A 24,107-nucleotide genomic window follows, 5' to 3' on the forward strand; every position below is an offset into this window, starting at 1 on the left:
TTATCCTTTTTCTGTATCGAATTAAAATATTGATCGGATTCTCAATTTGTAAAATGAATATCGTTTGTTAATAACGAACTTTGGAGTTATAATAATACGATGACTTCATAATACGATACTACGGTAATTACAATAGGACACTGCGTTCATTTCATAATTTAGTGCAAGCGAAATGGATATTTTGTGAGAACTGGTAAACGATAATGCAAAAATTAATGAACTCGAAATACATATTGAGGTGGATTGAACGTGTAGATTGTTTGGTAAGAAACGAGTGGATGAATTTGTAATAGTCAGTTGTATTAAAATTCGTATCAATACAAGAGATAGTATACGCTAGTTATAATCATCGCTCGCTCAATTTTATTATGCCGATCGCACAAAGGATAACAATTAAACTGTTCTAGGGAGCACGTTCATACATTTATATCGAACGACGTTGCAACAAAAAGTTAAAAGCTAAAGTTCTTATGTAACTCCGGCTGAAGATTACAAATAACGACCATAACAATCTGTCCCGAGTTCGTTTACCTCTAGACATTGTAAGCCAAAACAATCGTTAGGATTTAAAGACACAATAACGTGGGTCTCTCCCAGATTCCAATTTTTTGTTGACTTCTTCTACGTTTATGTGCTGCCGCAATATATAAGATATAAATAAAAATGAAAATGAGAAAAAAGGAAAATGAGAATAGTATACAAATTATTACCGAAAAGTTCGGGCACATGTGGCTTAATTATTTTGATATAGTTCTGACCATTTTTCTCATGTTCTTTTGTTTTCATAGGACGAAGTTTTGTACTATAACCATAGAGATGTATGGTCATAACTTTTCAGTTTGTTGTAGCAACGTGTCTTCCATGACGATAACGTTAAAATATTTAGAAGCAAACGATTTATATATAAACATATTGCTTATGTCGTTTGAGCAGAGATGAAATAATATCGACGTATTGGAAAAATATTCTTATACTTGAAGAAAATAGGTAAGAACATTCTGTATTATATGTTAAAAGAAGATTATAGAGATATTTTTATTATATGTTTCTAAAATACGACAAGAATACATAACGTTACGTTTGGCATAATTTTTTAACCCTTTGATAGTACAATAAAATGATACGAAATTCAGAATGAAAAATTTAGGAAATTAGTATCCTTTCATCTTAAACATTTTGCTGCGTTTCCGATACGAAGTATTTATTTCTTACGTTATTTTGCGTATGAAATTGCAGATGATATGATAAGCCTGGAATGCAAAGGAGTTTCGTTCTTCCGCCAGACGTGGTTGCCAAATATTTGACTCAAAATATCATTCTACATAAATAATGTCAAATAAGAAGAAGGACAGAGTAAGTGTATTCACCATTATCCATCTGACTCAGTTTGTGTAATCAATGTTCAAAATAATACAATGCGACGAAATTAATTTTGTAAAATGAAGCTAGATTATACGTCTATATTTAATAAATGTTTGGAAGGATGTGATAAACGGATACATTACTGTAAAAAATTAATGGAAATGAAGATTAAGTAATGTTAATTACGTCTCATAGTACTTACTAATAAGTTATAACGAAATCTGTCAATTAATTCTTACTGTATACGTGTAAGCACTTTTATATTAACGTCTAATTAATTTTTAGTCGCAATCAGCCGGTCCAATCAAATGCAATTTAAAAACAATTTTATATTTAAGTTTCCCTTCATATCTCTGCTTTATATTATGTCTTACTTATTTCAAGTAATTTTGCATTGATATTTAACATATATTTTAGTCACATCGAGCTACTATATTTTACTAAAAAGTATTCTAACAAACGACAAACAAATTAACATACCTTTCCTTTGCCTAAAGAACATAACAGATTTCTTTTTCTCAGACGCCATTCCTGTCACATGCGAGGCCATAGCGGTTCATCACCTAACCGCGAGCGCAAGAAAGACCGAATCACGTAGCATCCGCTCGCACTAGTTATTTTGTTGCTAAGAATGGCAGGCGAGAGGATCGGGAAGTTGGATCGTTCTGTTCGTCGAAACAAAAGGTTTCCTCGATCGGGTACAAGTTCCGAGGTAAACATAAATTTCACGCGTAGAAGCTCGAAGCTACGATATCCAAAGGGTTGAACGTGTCATCCTATCGAATCCTCCTCGGATTCCCTGTTTAACGACACCGTGACAGCTGAAGGGGCGAGCAACTGTATGCGTATATACGTCTTTGTACGGCATCGCGATCCGTAAGAAGAAAAGAACACGAAGAAAAGCAGAAGAAGAAGAAGAAGAAGAAGAAGAAGGAGACGATAGAGGCAGAACGAAGCTGAACGGGCAAGGGGAGACGGAGGAGAGCACGAGGAACGAGACAGAGGCCTGGGTAAGTTATCACTCGAGTCTGGACCAGGAATAGTCGCCATGTGGTGGCAGCCGTGGGACTGACTATTTTCGGGTAAAGACAAATTTGGCGCGATGCGCTACGAGGGAGCAAGCAAGCCTCGTGGTAGTCTCAAGTGTAAGCTTACATGTGCCGGGGGGTGTCGGCCACGACATGGAGAGGCCAATGGGATCTGTGCGGCCATTTTTAGAGGGCTCGTTGAAGCAACCGTGCCCAAAGCTTTGGCAGCATTCAGTCTGAAGCAGTCAACCAGTCAGGAGGATTCGCTAGAAGTTCTTGACTCGAGCTGCTCTAACACTCGCGACCAGAGAATATCCTCGACCTCTCGAAGGACTCGGTCTGTCTCGTAAGTCCAACATGGACGACGCTACCGGCCGGAACCGTTCCGATCCGCAATCGAATCGAACAGGAAGTGCGAGCAATCAGGTATCTCGCCGATCGGTGAAACGTATCGGTTTTCAGGGTCCAACCCCGTGAACGCGCGGATTTCGACCGTGTCGAAACCAGTGGATTACGTAATCGTCCGATTAGAAGATGAAACGCGTACCGTCACGGCGACAGGATCGTCCAGTCTTCGTCGTTGAGAAGTGGGTTTCCAATTTTCATCGATCGAACGATCGATCGGCTCGAACCAACGGAACAACGATTTTCTCGAACGATTTTTTCGTTCGAACCGGGCGATGCCGTTCCGTGCTTCCTTACTTCCCATAGTGAATGTGACGTATGGAATGTAAAGAAGTATGGAGCTGCGCCCAGGTGTATCATCGAACCGGAAACACGTCGTGGGACCCGGTGTTCTCCGCGAGACATGCTCAACAGCTGATCAAACAGTTGACCACATGTTTCTGCAGGCTGAAGACAGCAAGATTTTGTTACGCTCGATGAAATCATGGAAAACGACCGGTGCATTCTGATACGCTTTAGAAACGATTTTTGCCGACGATTCTTGTTTCCATAGAAAATCAACGGAGAGTAGTCGAAAGTCTCGAGAGTGCGCGATGCAACGTTACGCAAAGTTTCCACGTTTGGCGCGGTCATCGTAATGGAAAAAGATATTAAACAGCTATAGTCCGGTACTGGTATCTAGACGCCAGAAATAGAGGCAGTTCCACGTATACCGTAACGTGACTCGAGCATCTTTCCAGGTCCATGTGGCCTCTCCCGTGTTTTCTATTTACGGTTCCGTCGTGACTACCATGTGGTCGCCAGCTTTATTTAAATCGGCAAAATATTTCAAGGCGTTCCCAGGGCCCGTTTGTCTCCCCCGCCGAGCCACGATTCATAAACTAGAGATTTTCTTCTTGCAGATGACGATGATGCACCGTTCGACCAGTAAAAACCGGGGAAAAAGTGCTCTGGTGTTCAGCTAATCCTTTTTTTGTCTCGATTCTGTGCACCGTGTACCGACAGTTAAACATCACTTATAGCGTATGTAAGTATAGCACGTGAAACATTTCTAAACTTAACATTTCCTAGCTATAAAATCGCTATGTAATCTTTACATTTACATGACGAATAACAGAAGCAACAACACGATTTTCAAATAATCACTAAACAGTTAAATAAACACGTTTAAAGTGAAATATAGAATTTTATAGCTAGATCGTTATATAGAGATCTTGATGCCATTCTCAAGTATTCTTGAGTTTATGTAATACCTCGAAGCTGGATAAAAAAAAAAACACGTTCGTTTATGAATATATTAAACTGTGGCTAATTTTATTACAGAGAGAAGAATGCACGGACAAGGAGGATGGAAGGGGTGAAAACGGTAGAAAGGGAAGGGAGAGCCTGGAAGGAGATGTTCGTCCGGTGGTGAAGTCAAAAATAGGACGCATGGTCACCAGCATATTTCCATAAATGAGTTCTCCGGTTACAGAGTCTATTTGCGTTCCGGGCCGGCGACCGAAGTTGCAGCCAATTACAATCGGTTCCAGGACGATTTACGAATTCTGCGACAGATCTAGGGATCTATTGTGCGCAGTAATCCACGAAGTTGTTGAAACGGGAGAGTAAAACGCGCGTTCTTCCATTCTTGCGGAGTATAATGATTGCGAAGATTGTGATTACGAAAGAGGGGGTTAGAGAACATGACGTCAGTGAGCTTCTGTGACGTAATCGGACTTCGATGTATATGTACTTAGGGATTTGTATTAAGTCATGAGTAATGCGATTTTCCTGAGAGCAGGCTTTTAAACGACGAAGCTAGCTATGATCCTTTTGATTGTGAGTTTTGTAAAAGGGGGATAGAAAAGTGATAAATAATTTTAGCAGATAGATGACAATACGTCATTAATTATTATTGATAGATAGTCGTTTATATACACGTTGAAAAAATTCTATTATTTATTCTTACTTATATATATCTTATATATATCTTCTTTCTTATATATATTTACGTTAAATATATGTAATTAATAATTGATACGTTTAATATTTGTCTCAAAGAATTATGTTGTTGTATCGAATAATATGAATATTTTAGACGACTTTAATTTTTAATGCGATAAGTTTGTATTTAGAAATGTTTTGTTATATAGGTGTCTTTTTGTATTATAAGAAATTAGCAAATCATCGAGTGTTTATATCTTTACGAGCAACAGTATTATTATAGTGATAATAAGTATCTATATTTTGTAAAGGAATAGAAAAACGTTTCATTTTAAAATAGTACACGGATATTTGTTAATTTTTTAATAATTAGATCATAGAGACGCATTTAAGGATTTAACTGCTCTTCTCGCCTTTATGTTTCCTGCGCATTCTTCAAATTTTTAAGTAACAGCTATAAAAGATACATTAGTAGTATTAGACGGCGAATATATCTGCAAAGGCGATTGTGCTTACCACAACTGTGAGATTATTTCTATCTATGTGATGAGATTATGAGTCGAAGAATTTTATTTATTTTAAGTGTATTTACCTGCAATAAGCCGGCGGCAGTAAACCGTCTATTAGTTTAGAAGAACCTTCTTCATTCGACATAAGCTAAGTCTACATTGACACGCAATTGTCCGCAGACACGTGTTCTATCTAATTGGCATTAACATTTCTGATGAAAGTGGCTGCGAGCAAATGTGTCTGTCAGTGTGTGTAGTCTTGTCTTTGTGATTCAAAAATGGAAGAATTTGAACATAAAGAGTTTATCAAACAAAAATTAGTTTTACTCGGTTTGTCAACTTATCGCTTTCGTTATTCATAACGATCATGTTTATCATTTTCGTAATAACGAAAGTGTCGTATGATTATCATAGACCGATGGCGTCTCATAATATATAATTTGACTTTTCTGTGCAAACTTCGACTTTACTTTTTAAGATGTTGAAGCTCAGATGTCTCAGTCTCACTGTATTCCGTTGTATCTGCCAACCATCCGTGGACATCACAACGCGAGTCTCTGTAACGATCGCTAGTCAATTTTGTCAGCTGGTTGTACACGTCTCGTCAACAACGCGACGAAACTAATGCCAGGAACACCGAAAATGGGACGATAGAGGAGGAATAAAAGTGCGCTAAACGCTCGATTTATGAGGTTGAGACAGCACCGCTGCTATGAATGTTCACCCTAATAAATAACTGACAGTCTACGGAGCAGAAACCATGGGGTTGGAGGTGGATGTGATCCCAGCTATGCGTGGAAGCCTCGACTATTCAGGATGCAGGCACGGCCGGATTTGCATTGCCGTCATTGTCGCGATTTGAATCGGTCGCTCGCTTGCTCGCTTGTTCGCTCGCGCAAGCGCCCAGATCCTGTCGCGGCTTGCTTCCATTGTGGCAAATAATTCTGCGGTGCCATGGGATTAACGATTGCCTTGAATGGGAAACGGACTGTAGCGGCCAAGGAACTGTGCTTGGGCTTTCGGCTATTCTATCGCCGCGTAAAATAGCACGGGCTTTGCGGAAAGAGGTGTTCGACGAAGCTTCGTAATTCGAATCGAAATATCGAAATTTCTGCTGAAGATACACCGTGTCGTTCGTAAATATCTACACGCTTTATATTCGATTTATATCAATGATACACGAATATCGATAAGGTATTATAAATTAATGGCAAGCAAATGGTCAGAAGCAATTCTTACTGTTTCCTTGCGGAGTCAACAGATAGGATGCATCCTATGAAATATTAATTTTTTATTTCGTATCTTATCAATGATATATTAAAATTAAATACACGACAGTCGTCGAAGTATTGTAGCATTTTAAACACCATTGCTAGAATTATTCAGCTTCTATCAATCTAAAAAAACGCTCTCTACTTTATTTATACGTTGATGGCTGACAAACGAGTTGACGATAAACATAGCTGCTTGGATAATAAACATAATGTTTGACATTTTGTAACCGCTATAAACCTTGTCGAAAAGTTTACGATGGATTAATCATAAAGCGAGATTAAAATGAAAAAATCAACAAAAGTGTATTTTTCCCTCCGTGATTCCCTCGTATAGGTACTTTTTCTTTCTTCTCGCTCGATTTCAATCCGTTTATCTTTCGTTTCCCGTCACGGAAGAAGAGAAAATTCATTTCCGCCAGCCAGTCGACAGCAAATTCCATAGCAAGTAATAACTCAATTATTGACTCATGACTTTAAACGATTAGCGTTTGGTCGCGGAACACGTGCGTCGAATTCCGCAGCCCGAATACGCGTGCCGTTCGATTTCGCAGACAATTCGTTGGCTGGAAAGGGAGAGAACCAAGGGTGAAAAGGGAGACGAAACACGGAGGACCAGGTGAGCAGAGGCCATAACGAGCCGGCATTAAATTTGTCCACGGAAAATAGCTCTGTCCACACAGTGGCGGTAATGTTCTTGATTAAGCCGAATGAATTATACTGATATTATTCCCGTAAAATAATAATATTAGTTCTCGTATTATTGGCTAATGTTGGCATTTGCATTAATGGCCGTTTTCCTAATTGACGGGTCGCCACGTTTTGTCTATTTGTTGTACGCGTTGTACACCCGGTACCGATTATGTTACTAAGCGTCAGTGTGGAATGAGCATTATTCTGCTTTTTCAAAAGGAACGCGGAGATCAATCTATACGGTGATCTTGTAAACCTGAGTATTTCAATCCAAATCCAATCGGCTTTGTATATCTAGAAAATTAGAAAAAAGAAAAATAAACAAATAAATAAAGAAAGAACGATCGTGTAATAAATTTTCGATCGAAGATTTTATTCAGCAGTGACTTGGTTGTTTTGAGAAAGATCTTTTTCACCTAATACAAACCAAATTAATATAACAATGTAGGCTACGACTTATTCAAATTTGAAAAAAAGTAGATTAAATATAAATTTCTGTAACACTGTAATATATCCTCTTACTTCCTTTTTCTTAATAAACGTGAAAATTGTTACGCTTTAACAATTCCCGTCTTAATGTGTCATCAAAATTCATACAGCTAACTTTTACTATAATATTTAATATCTAAGGAATGTACGTAGATCGCATGTAGTCATCAGAAAATATCGCTAAATAATACGAAATTTAATATACCTGGATGTTATACTGTCTACAGCCACCACTGTACTAACGTTAACGTACTAAATGTACCGAATCAACCTCCGCTACTTTTTTTGCAAAAAGAAATATGTACCCCGAACACACACACACACACACATACATAAATGTTGAAACGAAAGGAACGTAATAAAAGGGGAAGACACTTAACGTGAAATGTGCTGTAGAAATTCGATCATTTCGGGCGGATAGATGCATTGGCGTAGCTGAATCGGTAGTCAAAGGCCTCCGTAGAGGGTTGTTGGCCATGCGACGCCAATAGAAGGTACCGGGGGTCAAATGACAGGCGAGCGCATCTATTGGCTACTCGGTACGATCGTCACGTTCGGTACGACAATTTATGACGATTGGAATAGCGGCCAGTTCAACCGTTACACGTTCGTGCAACGGTGCCGGACTACTAAAGTCTCGAACGAGACACCTTACCAAACTGGTTCAATTAGCAGAACAGCGTGAAAAAGGATTCACCGTCGTATCAGTCTGTAACGAACTTCCTGATAGGAATAATCCACCTGTACTCCACCTTCGTCCCTGTAAAGCTCGATTTTCTAGTCGATGGAACGACGTCATTCCTCCTCGCTTTTATCTCGGTTCCCTGAACAGAATTTAGCCGAATAGTTTCTATGTGAGCGCGTTCGTGAGGGATACTAACGCGAAAGACGAGGACAGCAAGGATCGAAGGACCAACCGTGGCAATCGTGATGTATGGCTTTCGTTATTGGTGTTACACGGAGGTGTTTGATGATTGTCAATGGCCGCGTTGGGTTTAAATCGCCCTGTATCGCTGATTTTGATCTACTACTTTTCGTTGCTCTGGGATTACGTTAAACGATGAATAATTACTATAGTTGGAGACGTTTTCAGACGTGGAAATGCTTTGAAAAACTTAACTGTTACGGCGAAATGGAAATTTTTTTTTTTTTTATTTATTTGTTAAAATTACAATCAATTCTCGCGTTGAGAATAAAATGGAAATTAACATTAACTCTTCGATGGTATTCCAAATCAATAGAAAGTTAAGATGTAAAAAAAGTGATGAATAAACCAAGACGTAAATAAATAGTAGATAAATAAAACGTTTCTAAATATGAAACAAATAATTTGTATCTACCTACCTCTTTACCAAGTTTCATTATCTCGTCATATATCATTTGCATAATAAGCTACGATTTATTTGTTGTAACACAATGATCGGTTTATTGAAAATCTGAAAACCCTTCTCAAGTATTTTATATTTATATCATAATGTCTTATATCGTAAAAAAACTTTATTGTTTTTAATTAACTTAATTACTCAGTACTGTCATGTTTGATTAAGAATTTATTTTCACGTGTAGTAGATTAAAGTATCGAATTGAAAAGAAAATATCCAAACGCAAAATTCTAAAAAACTTAGAATATAAGTTTCCGTATACGAACCGTTTGTTATTCCTCGATAACTATGGTTCTCGTAACGGATTTAAACACAGTTTTTAAACTACATAATTAACGTGGTGCTATGCACGATATCGATAGATATTGCGGAATGATTCTTCGCCCTTGTGATTTTCGGGGCGCGCCGCAAATCGCGTATTCGCTGATAATGAATTTGCTGGCTAATAAATTCGAGCTATCAACGCATCTGGATTAACGTTTCAGCCCGTCACGTTAATATAGTGCACACCCTGAGTGCTCATCAACGTTAGTGGTGTATTTGCAAATGTTATGCACACGTCCAGAAGCCAAGCAATGTACACGGCCAGAGCACTGACATAATAAAGATTTATTTACTCCGGTAACCTATACGCGTTGACCGTGCTTCTATTCCCACCTGGATCTATGGATCTAATGGACAAATACGGGACTTAATTTATCTTCGTTCACGACGCGAAATTCACGCTTAGATTTACATATATACGAGATATTTTGTAAAAATTCCGCTAGACCTTCGTTCTTCTTCAGAGGATTAAAGTTGATTAGATTTTGATGCTAAAAAATAGTTCACAAGGTCTTCTATTTCTTACTCTTCTCCAGACGTAACAATGTTATTACCTTTACTTAACACTAATATAATTTATTTCTTACAAAACATCGTGAATCTATCGTCTATTCTCAGAGTATCTGTATATCTTCGAATTCATCAAATTGTTCTCTTCTTCAACTACATAAAATACTTTGTATCCATCAAACGACGTAGAAATGAACAAAAACAGGCCTATCTGCCTATTTCTCTCGTATAGTCTTCATTTTAATTTCGTTCCTATCCGACGCAAGCCAATTAAAGTAATTAGGAAAATTCACGAGAGAGCACAATTTCATAACGACATCAGAGACTTAAGCTGAGAGGAAAAGATCTGTGACTAGTTGAACAGAATCCAACCGTATCTCTCGTTGCTTCGAGCTCGCTTTGCAAACATCTTATCGGGCGATAAACCAGACTTGTTACTGAGTGCAAGCGGTATTGAAGTTGAAGCAACTCGCGCGATCCAACATCCAGAAGCAAGTAGTTACGTAAGTGGAGCATGTCGATATCGAAATTCTGTTAACTACATCACTGGTGGCTGCAGCCACAGCGATGAACGGCCGGTGTCCGCAGCCATAGCGACGAACGGCGAGCATTGACAAGGCAGGAACGTTGGCAATTAATGGGAGGTGGGACTTAATTAGTACAATCTCCATGGTGTGTTCCATTCCCGGCGTATCGAGTCCCATGTCTACGATCACCTCTGTCTCTCCCTATCTCCTCCCTCTGCCTCTCTCTCTCCCTCTCTCATTCTGCCCCTAAATACCGAGCGTTCCAGCGCGTTCCTCAGAAGAAGGTAATATCCTGCTGGAAGCCCCAGCTACGACTTCTTGCAGGACAACGTTGCTGAAATACCGATTTCAGATACGTCTACAGACACAAGAGCCGAGGGAAAGGTATTGGTACAGCGAGAAATTGTACTCTGAAAGGAAATTACGTCGAATGGTTGTTCAAAGAACATTTTTTGTAGACACTTGTAAAGAGTGGAGCAGAGGCTTGTGAATATCGAATTAGGGTTCATTGGGAAGAGTGAATATACACGAAAGTGCTTGAATACTTGTTATGGAATAATTATTAATTAATAATTATTAGGGTTTCAATGTATTTGAACACTCGCAATGGAAATATCAAATGCAAATTAGAAGAGTATCGACCCTTTGATGAATTTGAACTGCGTCAGATGACAAGTTATCATTCATGAACGTTTTATTCAGATGGCTATCCCAACAGTACAAAACGCTATATCGGGTGTATCAATTAGACTCTTCACGCGTTCTTTAAATTACCCAAACCACCTCGTACATACTCAAACGTGATCATTCGTTAGACATGATCGACAGATAAACTCATCCTACTTTTTCTTGCTACTGATTCACGTAATCTTTATATCATCTGCAACGACACAACCCACGATAAAAATGAACTTAAGCCAGAATATTTAAAATCGCTATTGTAAAAGTCCAAGCAACAATTTACAACAAGTTACAAATGTAGCGTACCTGTAGCTCTTTCAAAGCTCCGTGACAACCCTGCGTACATATCTAGAATCTAATATTAAATTATTCGTTTCTTATTTCTTATGGATACGTTATCATTTATTGTTAACAGCGATCACGGAATTCTCTTCTTCTATCGTAAGGTTATACGGATCGTCTTGCTCGTCTTCAATATTTTGTCTAGGTAAGGTTCAATATTTTGTCATCTAAAGTAGATGATATTTTCTCATACTTTCGTTATTATATCAAAGACTAATAGTATCTCATAATATACAACTTTCGTTATTCTATGCAAAGTTCAATATCGAATTTTAACACGTTGAACTTTCAGTGGATCAAATAACCGTATCTTACCACACGCGTAAAGTATCCGGAATAAAGCGGTCGCTGGAAATGTAATATAATGGAAATGATAAATGCAGTAAAATATAAAGAAATGAATTCAGATACACTCTTTATTTTTCTTCGAACGCTCGTAACGCAAACAGCTATGAATGCGGAGAACGAAGTTTGTTGGCGGTTTAATTAATCAAAAATAGGTACATCCGAGTTTAGGAAATCTTTTAGCAAGCGAACTTGCAAGTATTCCCCAAGTCATCGAGATACTTTAAAACATTAAAGAGGCTTGGCCTATCCTGTTTTTAATTAACTCTGCATAGAATTCGAAGGAAGCTGCGCTCAGCCGGAGCTGGATCTTGGTCGAAGGCGAGCGATATTGAATCCGCGGATAACTTTTCATGGAGTTAGACTTCGCCTATCCTGGCACGTCGTTAAGGGAGCCCCAAAGGGAGGAAGAAGGGAGAAGTACGATTTTATTGAACTACCAGCTTCGACGCCAGGGAAAAAGGGGTGTACGTGTTTACATTACCAAGTAACCGCGGGTGCATCCGCTTTTCATACTCTTCTTTCGTTCCCATTTAAATGTTACATCCCCTTTATCGTTACTCGTAATTGCTCATCGATAATGCCCTGTTACCAGTAATGTCGATCATTCGTTTGTCTTATTTCATGTAATTATATTTTATGGTAGCTGTCTGTGAAGCTAGTTTTAGTTTTGTTTTATGTCTACAAACTATGTAAAACCAAGTGGAATTTCTAGGCCATTAGGCTGAAATAAATAAATACGATACGGTATAATTATATAAATTATATTACATAAATTACACATAAATATTATACGTGTTTTATCATATGTGATAGAATATTTAATCGACTTTTAACGTTTCCTATAATACAGGTCAATTCTTCACCCACTTGCGCCCAACTTTTAGCTTTAAAACGGTGGTCGTCGTTCGTGTAATCGAATAGTGTTCGGAAAGTTTTTAATGGTTCTCGTAATTATTTGATCAAAATCACGATAACACTCGATTCGATTTCTGACATTCTGAATCACTAGTTACAACTTCGTCACGAATTTAAAAAAAAACCATTCTGAAAGTTCTTTCGTTTTAATGGCTTTTCTGTTTTTTTGTTCTATTCTTTTTTTAGTAGTTGAATATAGAATTACAATTTTGATGTTTTAATTTCGGATTTAACTTTTTTCACTGAGTTTTGAATAAAAAACATTTTCAAATAGAATCTGATTAATGGTGAAACGAAGAGTACTTACATTTACCGATACATATTTATAACACGTAACACTTACTTTTGAATGAAATCCCACATTGTGGAACGAGTTCGGTTTCATCTTTTTCTAAATCTTTTTATTGGATTTCTAACTCTGGGGAAACTCATTATATTTTTAATTACGTTATATTATACACTTTTTTTTTTGTAAGACAGTACCTTTGATATTTTATTTTATTAATTGTAACGTCTATAGTATTGCAATTATATTGCATGTAGTAATTGTAATTATATTAATTTGATATATAAGTATGTCACCATACTTGATTTATCGAACAACGAAAAAAATATTTTTATAAATGATATATTAAATAATATAACTGCTAATATTGAAATATTAAAATAAAATGTTTTTTCAAACATTGATCAAAAACTGCAATCGTCGTTCAATCTTTTGATTGCTATGTTACTCTCCTTTCTACGTTGTTACGACGAGAGCAATTCGTTTGGAGCAATAACGATCAATCTAAAGATATTTTTAACAATAAATTGCAGTGCACTTATCAAACACGACAAATTTGTCGGGATGATGAAATTGCAGAGTCCTTTGATACAATTATTAACTGCGCTGAAAACGTAAAGTGTTTTAAAAGCTATAAATGCACCTTTTTCGTTTCCATCTAACTTTATAACATTTTCACGAAGCTCTAAACAAATAATTTAACATATTAACAATTATATATTTCTCCATTCTCTAACAGTGTAAAAAGCAAAATTATTTTACTGAATTAAAGTTATTGACAAAGATAGATGAGACATTGTAGAAGATTACTGAGCTGTCGTGTTCGATGCCGACAGCAATTCAACGTTACATTAATTTTAAGTAGATGCTGATAATTCTTCTTATTTTATGCTTGAGTAAAATAATTTTCCTAACATAATTTTCGTAACAGCAATTTACTATGAAGTTTCTTCACTTCTCAGTACTTAATATTTTTCTGCAATATTTTAATTGTTATAAAATGCTTAAAATTTTTTATTTACGAATTCAATGACTAAAATCATTTGATACGACAAATCCCAGATTCTTTAATATCACAGTATTATCGTAGCTTCGATACTTTGAAATATGATAAAATCGTGAAAATAATCGAATTAATTGGGAGATACCTTTGTTCCCTTTAATTCCTTTGGTTTAAACAACAAATCCTGAGTATGCTGTTCCAAGTGAAACAACTTCTCACTGCGAAAATTTTAAACGTATCTATTTCTGAAAAATTCCAGAATCTCATTATATCAAAATTCACGACAGATGGAGATTTATAAATCCTCTATGTTCCAAGATTCCAAACAAAATGATCACTCTACAATCCTTAATAAGTCTCTTACGATTCTTGGAATTTGTCTCAATTTGTTTCTTGCGTATTAATTTTTATGAGTCTGCAGGTTTAATTTATTTTGCAAATACCTTTACGAACTGTGCGGAAGCCTTAACGCTCTTCTAAATCTCACCCTTAAAAAGAAGTCAAAATAACCTCTGTCGGGAACAAAGAACAGCGCGTGTTTCCACACCCGGGACTTTCGACAAAAAAGGAAAAAGGCTAGAGAGAGAGAGGGAGAGAGAGAGAGAGAGAGAGAGAGAGAGAGAGAGAAAGAGGCACATACAGAGTGAAACAACGCTGGAGACAAAACAGACAGCCACCCATGGAACGGCAAATTGTCCAGGGTGGCGTGGCAGAGGCTCATAAATAATACAGCGGTTTCGCTTTCAACAAGAACATCGTCGGAAAGCAGCAATCTCTAGGACTGAAATTTTCTCGCGGACATTCCGCATGCAGCGTCAACACGGATAATGTGGCGAATGGTGCGACGCCAGGCTCCTTCTGTCTTTCGTCGACGAAGAATCGCAACCCGCTTACGACGACAAAGTGTCCTTGGAACGGGGTGAGAACGAGAAGTCCGGAACGAAAAGGTATCGCCAACCTTGGGAAACAAGAGTACAAAGGAGAAGAAAGAAGCAAACGAGGAGGATGGGACAGGTGGCGGTCGCCCAACTCGAAGGAACTTGAAAAGCTGACGTTTCGCTTACGTGCGGGAACTGGCAAATGGGGGATATATCCCATGCGACCGGATGAATTTGTCAAGTGGGCATCGAGGGCCTCATTGAAAACGATGAAAATCGGATGCACGTGAACACAGGATTTTCTGTAAGACGCGAGCGTTTGACGTATTCATCGGAATTTAGAATTAACAGCGATACAATGGAGCAACATCCAGCCGTAATTATTTAGAATAGAGTACCTTAAGATACGGATCAAAATTCAATTTAATTCAAACTTGGCTCAAACTAATCCAAATCTTAAACCAAATCGCAAACATTAGAAATACGATATAGTAGCTGTCGATGGAAGAAGATGAGTGTTCATGAGGTTCAAAGAGTATTATTTTCGTAGGACTATACTTGTTCTATGAAAGAAAAAATATTGTATAGTAATACAGTCGAAAATTGATTACTTGGAAAGATAGTTATATGGGGTTGTGTTTTAAAGTGCGATTATGACGTATAGGGAACGTCTTGTACTTCCATGGGAGAGAAACTACTGCTATTACCAGTTCGGAAGATATTTGAACTTTAATTTTGCAAAACTTACTGTAGGAAAGGCGAGAGAAAGAAAAAGACAAGAGTAATGCGTTACATTTTTCTCTGTCTTCTATCCGATACCTTCAGAAGGTATTTTAACTTTAATCTTGTAGAACGTACTGTATAAAAGACGAGGAGAAACAGAAACATAAGAGTAGTGCGTCACATCTTTTCTTATCTTCCATTGGTACATTCTGCAAAATTAAAGTTAAAATACCGTTTAAACCGTTTCATTTTCGACTATTTTACCTTAATACTCTTCTACGTAGAATGACGAGAGGATTCGACGTATGCAAAGCATTGTTCAATTAAAAATACAACACGTACATCCTGTGCAATGAACATGCAACATTGGAATTGTAAAAAAGCATGATATTTTGACATGGAAATAAAGTTTGACCGTCGAAGTGTTGACAAAATATATTATTGTTCGACGCATGTTACGAAGAATTGATTGAAGCAAAGTCATTCTATTTATTATTCACGTACTTATGACGTTCCACTAACTGAAAGTCTAATTTTTCTACTCTTAAAACGTAATAAGAACGCGTTAGGAAGACAGGCAAGAACTTGGTGTTTTCCTCGATTCGCTGGTACGAAACAATGGGGAAACGCGTCAGAACGATAAAAATGGCACGTGTCACGTGCTCTCTTCGTAAGGACACGGTCGACTTCTTTTTCCTGACAGAAAATAGGCGACTCAGAAAAGGCGCCGTTCGTGACTCAATCTAGAATCGTCCACTGAGTCCTTGCTCGTCGACTTTGATAAATGAGAGGTGGAATAACCGTTCCCATCGTTGCGACCAAACTATGAGTATTATACCTAGCGGGATTCATCCCGTTGGAAATCCCGTTGGAAGCAAGTACGATTATCCGCGAACAATGTTTCAGCTGTTCGAATGTCCATGAGTTCGAAATTCTAACTTCATCTTCTATTAAGGTAGATAGACGTAGAATGGAGGATGCAGCATGATGTTGACATTTAATGCGGAGTTTGGATATACTGAAATGTTTGTTTTACGTACAGGGAAACAGATGCATGAAATGAAGATTCTTGGTGAAGATTATATTAATTTATCTATAAAATTTTTATAGACATTTGGATATTTAGATTTTGTAGTTCGCGCAGTCAATTGCTAGAGTACGTAGTCCAATTTTCTTTTCTTAAAAATGCAATAAATAACAGAAGTATATGTACATTTTCAAACTGGTTTCGAATTTTATAGATACGATCATACAGTGCTTATGAAATTTCAAAATGTTTTATATCGTACATACAATATATGTATCCATAAAAGTTTCTTTCGGTAAGTGTCCAAACACTTTCTAGAGTTCGCTGTACCTGCGTATACATCTTTCATAACGTAGAAGTACTTTTATTTTCTTTTTATTTGTTACACCATAAGTAGCTCTTAAACCGAAAAGGTGGATACTTCATGCCTGTACCGAATTGAGTTTCTCGCAAGTTAGTAGGTAGAAAACCTTTTTTCCCCCACTTGAGAAAACTTATTTGGCAAAAGTCTTATAATAATCTTAATTTAGAACGCTTAAAGCTGTCGTATAAATTTCTTTGCATCTTTTTTCAACAAGTGTTACCTGAAAAATGTATCGAACACGAAAGACCCGCGTTTACATTCCGAGGGTACCGTAAAAACGTTTACAGTCGAAGAGTTGATTACATAAAGCATTCAAATATAAATAAAAAAATAGAATCTAAGTAGCAATTGTTTGATCCATTGAATGTTATAAGAGGTATTTTCTCTAAAGTGTACGAAATAAGAAGTACATAAAGACACCATAATTTTAAATTTAATAAGAGCAATGAATAGATACGTGTAGTATATAGCACAGAATAGATAACCTGTTATCAAAATAGTAAAAAACTTTCAACACAAAAGTCGCTAAAGTTCATACTGTATCAAATTTAAACTTTCTTTTACCCACCAGTGTATCTCGTACGATCGGTGTCTGTTCTTCAACTGCGTGTCTATCAACGCATTGTACGTTGCAGAACGTTCTGTCCTTCCGTACGAGAAACACCTGTCCAGCGGTTCCTGTTGATTCTCAGTCGACGACCAGACAACGTATCCGAGGAATTGGATGACCGTCGATACGGCGTATATTGGGCGGCCTCGAATCGATTTCATTGGTTACAAAAACGAGCTTGGAAAAACGGTAAGCAGCTCACGGAGCGGCGCTTCGACACCGATTGAAACTTCGTGTGTTCGTGCCGAAGGTGTTGAGTGCATTTCCTGGGGCATGACGTGAATGGCCGAGCGGAGCAGGTTAGTTTTAAAATAAGACAAAGGCACCTGCCTCTTAGCTCCCGCGGCGATCGTTTCAGCAGGACGATCACGCGCCACCGGCCGTCCAACTTTGCCGACTAATCAGAAAAATCCACACTCCGTCGACCTTATTGAATTGTCCCTGACGACTAAAAGGTCCTCCCTTTGTTCCTGATCACAGCCTATCCGCGTGAAAGACGACGACTCGCCGATTTTTTCTCTGGCTTGCACCTTCGTCTTCCTTTGCTCCCATTTTCGATATGAACCCATCGAGCAATCTGTTTGGTATGTCGTCTATGTTTCTCACAGAGATGGAATTTATTTTGCTTTTGCCCAATAAGTTAAGGCATCTGTAGCGTAGATCAATTCTCTTGACAAATTTTTGGAAATTGTAACGATACGTTTTTTTCATCTACTATGTATACGTGACTGGATTTTTAGGGAGTTTAATTTGAATCAAACGAAGATATTCATCCTCAAAGTTGAAAGTTTTAACGTACGTAACGTTGCGTGAAATGGCTAGACGAATCATTTTTAAAGTGCAAGATTCACCTCCGAATCCTTTCGTCTTCGAGTAAAAGCAATATCGGTAATTCCAGCGAGCAAAATGACGTATATTATAATGCGAAGCTGTTGTTCTATTTCTGAATTGTTTATCAGTATGCGCGTATAGAAAGTACAGACACGCCATACATTGGAAACTACAGAAAAGCGATTGTAATTTTTCCTAGAATTTATGTTATTTATATCATTAATCTTCACAGAATAAATGGGCTTGTGGAAGTGAGTCACTTGTTTCGTGAGAATTGAATATTAAACATCCGCGATATAGTAATTAGTGATTTTTCCTATTAAAACTCGCCCACGCTTCTGTATTTTCCCAAGGGGATGAAAATTATGGAACGTTTTAAGCGGAAATATTTGAACTTCCCTAATTCGATGGCTAGACGCTGCAAGTGCCTAAAACGAAACATTGTTCGCAGCGATACTTTCACGTAGCCATTCGATAAATAGGAAGCTGCGTTTAATGCGATATCAACGTAGAAATAAAATTCCGTTAGTCGGTTGTCTGATGGCAGAATTCGATCGATCGACTTCGATTTGGAAGCGCTCGTCTGCAAAACACATGGGAAATTTGAGAGCGCGCCGGTGCAAGCTTCCACCGATTCAATGTTATCGAATTAATTGCAACTAGAATGTAAAGTTCGTTGAAACAAAATGCGAATCTGATATTGAGATATCGGGCATATGTTCCGTTTCTCTAATCTGTACGGCGAATTTTGTCTATGATATTGTAAACGCGCATCGTGCACGGCATGGAAGACAAGTGGAGATCACGGGACAGAAGGATCTTTTTTATTTTAACGCCGCTTTACGACTAGAAAGGAGTATTTTAATATAACGTAATTGAAGGCGAGAATAACGTATCGGACGATGTAGGTCTTTTAAAAATAAGCGATGAATTGACGGAGTTTGGCGATTCGTAAACGGTAAATAGGTCACGCATACCTGGATTAAATAATTCTGATATAAGTCTGGTTAAATAATTTATTTGAACGAAAAATTGAACGATTCGATTAATGTATCGTCGATAATGCTTGGAGAAAGCAGGAGAAAACGTATTGCAGGTGGTCAAGCGATGAATTAAGTTCTTTTCCTCTGGACGCTTCGGTTAAAACGAGCTTACATCTCGTTTGCGTTGATTTATCTGCACGGCAAAAGATATTATTTTTACAAAGTAAATCGTTTAAGCAGTAGCTAATTCTGTTTTCCGCGCAAATCATAGAAGTTAAATGTAATTAGATTTTTCATATGTATTTTTCTCAATGACGTTTTAAAGGAATAACGTTTCATTGAATTGGCTATTTCTTTATCGTTATTTTATGTCCACTATAAAGAACGAACGAAATACATAAAAATTAAATTAAAATTTCATCAAAGGTAAAAGATTCGTGTTCACGTTGTTACGTACGCTTCGGTATGTAATTAACTTCGTAAATTGTTTTTTCTTGCTAATTTACCATTCTTATAATTTATAATATGTACGCAGAATTCCATGTGAAATTTAATTAAGATTTTCTAGTTTAAACCTATTTAAATTCCTTTGCTTTAGATTTTCAATATTCGAAATTAATCATTCTCTTCGAGATTTTCTCACAAACCGGTTACGTTGTATTATCTACGATCTCGATAAAAATGCTTCACTTTCCTTAACCTACTTATATAGTAGGCGAACAAAGGAACTGCGAAAACAAATAATTATTTCGTACGCGGCTTATCCGTGCTGTTTAATTTCAATACGCCGGCGATTCGGTGTAGAGCCAGCTAACTATGTTATTTAATTAAATACTTGCCAGGCGGCGATGAGGCCGATGCGATGAGGCGAAGATGAAATATTCCTGTGCACATTACAACGGGCCGCTGGTAATTCTCGCAAATGTCTGTACGCTATATCATACGTACCTTTGTCAGTTTATTACGCTATACGCGTACCGGCTGGAAAATTCGAATAAAATATATCAGACACCACGGTCGGTTAATAAGGCACGAAATTACGAACAGGAATTCTCGCCGAATAGTCGACTGACAGTAAGCGCTCGCATTAAATACATCGCTGTATAACATTCCTGGAATCTCCTCTAGGAACCGGCATGATATATAGAATTAACGGCTCTTTTCGAAAAGGATGGTAAAATTCTTGATTCGGGAATCGTTTGCTGCTGCTGAATTATACGTTGCACCGAAATCGGTTGAAAACAGCTAGTACGTAGGTAACAAATATTTTTTACATCTTTTCTCAAGAAAGTCATTAACTCTTGTTTAAAAGCCGCTGAGCGTAATGGTGAAAAGATCGCGGACATCGATGAGTTTATAGAAAATTCAAAAATGTACAAAATGCACATCCTATGCGGAAATATTTAAAATATACAAAGTATGGCAAATATAATATTTACGTGTATCGAGCAATGCTATGTAACTATGGTGTAATTCCATATTTTGCGATAAAAATGGATTTGATTAATTTTTCTGCAAATATTATAAAATTCGATTTACGACTCGGTTGAACAGCCAATAATTTATTACGGTGATCCACGTGACTGTCAATGATCAATTAAAGAAGATAATTCGATTTTTTAATATGGAATATCATATATTGTCATGGATTTCGATCAATCGGGTCAAAGCTATTTTGATTCTTTCTTGGCAAATCATTTTTCTCGCACGATCTGAAATACCAAGAGAAATCGCACTTTCACATCGGAGAATTTACACTAAATATACAAAACGGTGTCGCTGGTTAATAAGGTACGAAACTGGGTGCAGAAGCCCTCTTCAGGTAACAGTAAATACGCGCCAAGTACTAAAATTTGCATTTAACTACTGCAGCCAATTTGAATACCTAATTTGAATACGTAGCCGCATAAATTTATGATAATTACTCTTCTTAGCGTTATTTGAATGTTGTCTACAAGCGTCGTGTACTTAACACGTGCTACGTTTAGTAATCAGACCTTCTTCTCTTCTTTTAATTTAACGCCTGCCTGTTGGTGTTACTTGATTTTTGCATTAACGAAACGCTGATCAATCTTCAGATCAATCGATATCTACGTGCAAATATTTTTATACGAATTTATCATTCGCCACAATATTTGATTTTGGCAGTGCAACAAGAAAACGTTTCCAATAAAAATTCATCTGTATCGAACGATTAATTTAACGAAGAATTCATTTGATCCAACCTAATGATCAATCGTCAGGTACTACAACGATATAATTCCTTTTCTCTCGATCAAACGCTCTCAGATAAAGGAACATGCGTAGAATAGACTTTTCCAAAATTCAAACGTTACCGACACTAGTCCAAATTCTAAAAAAAGAAAAAACTGCTTTTCTTCCACAAGTCTCCGTGCGAGTCTCAAGCTGATCATCTTGACGTGAAATTATCGATAATGCGATCCGAAGAACAGCACTTCAACGATCTGACGATTCGAATCGAACGACAAAGAAATAACTCGGTGTAACCGAAATCTCCATCAAACGATCTTCAATACAGGCGAAATGGGCATGGCGATGGAAAAGCTGTGAGAAGCTGGTTGGCGCGGCGCCACCTCGTACTCCATATTTCCCTTTATACCATGCTCGCATCGTTCCTTTTCGCGTTTTCGCTCCTCTTCTCTTCGTTCGGCCGAAAATTCCACCGCGGTATAGTTTGTTAGGTCCGTGGACGTTCTTCTGGCGTCGGCGATTTTCCGTCGGGCCGGAAGTCGAGGGCCCAGAGGCCGTTGCATCGGAAAATCCGTAGCTCGCATCTGTCGACCCGATACGCGTCTTCTCTGATGCATATATGCATGCACGTTATGCATAATCTACCAGGCGCATCGTGACCTCGGCCCACGATGCCAGAATGGATCCGCGTTTTACGTGCTGACCCTGCTGCGAGAATTCTATCCACCTTCGAGCCACTCTCCGCGGAAAGTGCTATTTGCTGATCGATTCTGATGAGATCCGGCCAACTTTGCGCGATGGAACTCCGGCCAACGGACATTACGAGTTTCGTGGGACGTTTCGGATGGAAAACGCGAACGCGCGTTTCTCTTTGGCCAAACGTTTCGATGGAGATCGGCTCTTTTCGTTTGCTTTTCTTCCTTCGAGATCGAAGAGCGAAAATAAAAAGAAGTTGTAAGCGCTATTTTTAAAAGAACCGTTTAATTTCTTCACGGTGAGGATGCTTATACGAACACCGGTATCGGTAAACGCAGATGAAAGGGTTGTTACGATAATTCCTACGGTTTTTAACATTTTCTTTTTTGGTAAGAAAGTTCGCAGTGTCTGGTAAAAAAGATTGCCACCCACGACTGCCATCGTCGTTTTTCCGCTAGTTTGTTCGTAACTACGAAGAAGAAAGTAAAGCGATATTATTACAAAAACCATGAAACGACAGAGCGATAAAGAGAACGAAGGTAATAACCGATGAAAAATTACGAACATCAGACGGAAATGTAATACAGAAGAAGATAAAATTGATGAATCGAAGTGTTAAAATATATCAAACGTTGATCGACGAATCGAACTGTATTTCCTTAACTAAAAAATTGTATTTTATATTTGTCATTACATTTATATGTTATACTCGATCGTAATTTCTGAAGATCAGCGTGTCAGTGAAAATTGGAATCTCGAAAATTCTGTTTCGATTGTATCGTTATTTTGAATATCGGCCTGTCTATTATCCGCGTGTATCGCTACACGAGAGGAAGTCGGAGCGACGATTTCGCAGAAGCAGCAGATGTTGGCGGTTTCGGCCAATATCGACGTTCCTAAGAGTCGATTATTGAAATACAGTTCGTACCGCTTTACTGAGGAGTTTCCTAATAGGACAATTCTCCTCGACACTGCTTTCAGAAGTACTTTACCGAACATGTTATTTTCGAGTCGACTTTAATACCAGTTTCGATCGACTTCGGAACCGGAGTTAATAGTTGTTTAATGTTAGTTGGCCATTGCCTATCGCTTCGCCGAATGAATCTCCGACCCTAGCGAATCCAATCGACGTGGAATTACTCGATGGGCTATCGAAATTTTTCAAATTATGTAACTTTTACGTTAAAAAACTTTCGATCTTTCGGTAACAGAAAAGTTTATCGAAGCTGTACTTATGGCGTTCGATCTTTTTGCAGTTTCTCTTTAACTCAATAAGAACCAAAGTTGAGTTGACGCAATATTTTATTTGTAATTTTCTGTTTCCTTTTTTCCGTTCAATTTGCGTTATTGAATTCTATTAAATTCATATTGGAATTACGAGAAGAGATTCGCCGAGCTCGCTCGATATCTTTTCCCTTACTATTTCTTCTTCCATGTAAATTATTTTAGTTAATGAAATTGCAAGAAATTCAAGTATTTTGCGTTAACAATTAGCAAACAATTTTTCACAGATTATAAAAGTTCTTCTGTAATATTTCTATCGTTGTAATACTTGACGAAAGGAAAACTTTATTCGACAACGTTTTGTAATGCCATCGCGTTTACGTAATTCTCGCTTCTTAACTAACAATCGATTCGTTTAATTTACCGTATATCAGCAACTTGCCTGACTCATATCTCATATACCGTATAGCAGAGACATCAAAAGGATAGCAAAAGTAGAACAGAATGTGGCAAGCAATAGACATAGCGAGTCAGCCGAAACTTTCTCGGATAATTTTCC

General features: G+C 37.7%; 1 protein-coding gene and 1 long non-coding RNA gene across 3 annotated transcripts in view; one reads left to right on the forward strand and one right to left on the reverse strand.

Moving 5' to 3' along the window:
• The window catches only part of LOC126864728 (E3 ubiquitin-protein ligase MIB1-like), a 64,084-nt gene that overhangs the window by 32,991 nt on the left and 6,986 nt on the right, over positions 1-24,107 (reverse strand). The gene's annotated exons all lie outside the window — the stretch shown is intronic.
• LOC126864737 (uncharacterized) overlaps positions 3,133-24,107 on the forward strand; it is a 213,124-nt gene continuing 192,149 nt past the window's right edge. The window contains exons 1-3 of one of the 2 annotated variants that reach the window (XR_007689322.1): positions 3,133-3,463; positions 3,536-3,822; positions 4,119-5,108. This is a non-coding gene — a long non-coding RNA (uncharacterized LOC126864737). Of the gene's footprint in view, positions 3,823-4,118; positions 5,452-24,107 lie in introns of those variants that run through there. The other variant, XR_007689321.1, reaches the window with a different exon arrangement.

This window comes from Bombus huntii, chromosome 4 (assembly GCF_024542735.1).
Source record: "Bombus huntii isolate Logan2020A chromosome 4, iyBomHunt1.1, whole genome shotgun sequence".
NCBI classification, from domain to species: Eukaryota; Metazoa; Arthropoda; class Insecta; order Hymenoptera; family Apidae; genus Bombus; species Bombus huntii.